Consider the following 1,068-nt stretch of genomic DNA (forward strand, 5'->3'; position numbering starts at 1 on the left):
CTCCAAAATCTATTGAAATCAACAGATTGTGCCTCTGGTTGAAGCAAAATGAGAAACCAAGGTTTTAGTTTTTGCACTACTCATCTTCAGACCGAGCATCAGAGGACCACTGGTTTTACAAAAGCGTGGGGCAGATGCAGTGGTGCGAGTAGAAGACTTCTCCCTCCCGCTTCGAGGCTTCCCTGGGGCTGAAGTTGGGAATGGTTTCCCATGGACCCCATGAACACAGTTCAGTTCTCCCACCTGGACAGTAAGGCAGGGAGGCCGTGGCAGTGCTTGTGTTGGAATGTGTTTGGGTGAAGCACTGGGACTGCTTAGACTGTCTGACAACTGCTTATGGTTCTGATTCCAGGGAATTTAACAACTGGTTGTAAGGTCACTTTCACCTCACTAACGTTGTTAGCATGGAAATGGTGTAAATAAATGACTCTCTATCCAGTGGGAAAGGATACTCTAAAGGTGTCACAGGATATTTGACCCTCCCTGTCTTTAACTGAGTCAGTTCACTAAACAAGATGGCCTGAGTCACGAAAGAGCCTGCTTTGAGCCCATCTTTTCCTCTCAAAGCCAGGAAAAATGTTTATGGAGACCATAACCAACTGCTAGCTGAATTTTGCTTTGCTTGAGTAGTCCTCTGATTCTAATCATAAAACACTAACTTTGTCTCTTGCTTGCTACTGAATCCAGCCTGTACCTTTCTGAAATGCTTCTCATGGGCATGGCAGCATTGAACCTGGCAAAACTAACACGTGTTCTTTGAGTTACACCTTGTCTGAAACTACTCTGAGGGTCAACCAGACAGAACTGGTCAACACCACGGACAGTAATCCTACCCTGAGTGGGGGGTGGCATTCAAGCCTGTCAGCCAGAAGCATTTTCCTTCCCTGACTCCTCTCACACTGGCTGCACAGCTTCTGCAGCCACACACAGTGTCTCTTAGCATGCAGGTGAAATGAGGAAATAATCTTTTTTGCCAGAAAGACATACAAAAATACTCTGAATATATTCAATTTTAATTACCGCAAGACAGGAATGCTTCCCATCAAAACTGCCAGAGCTGTATGTATC

Source organism: Corvus brachyrhynchos, unplaced genomic scaffold, assembly GCF_000691975.1.
Source record: "Corvus brachyrhynchos isolate BGI_N302 unplaced genomic scaffold, ASM69197v1 scaffold115, whole genome shotgun sequence".
Taxonomy (NCBI): domain Eukaryota; kingdom Metazoa; phylum Chordata; class Aves; order Passeriformes; family Corvidae; genus Corvus; species Corvus brachyrhynchos.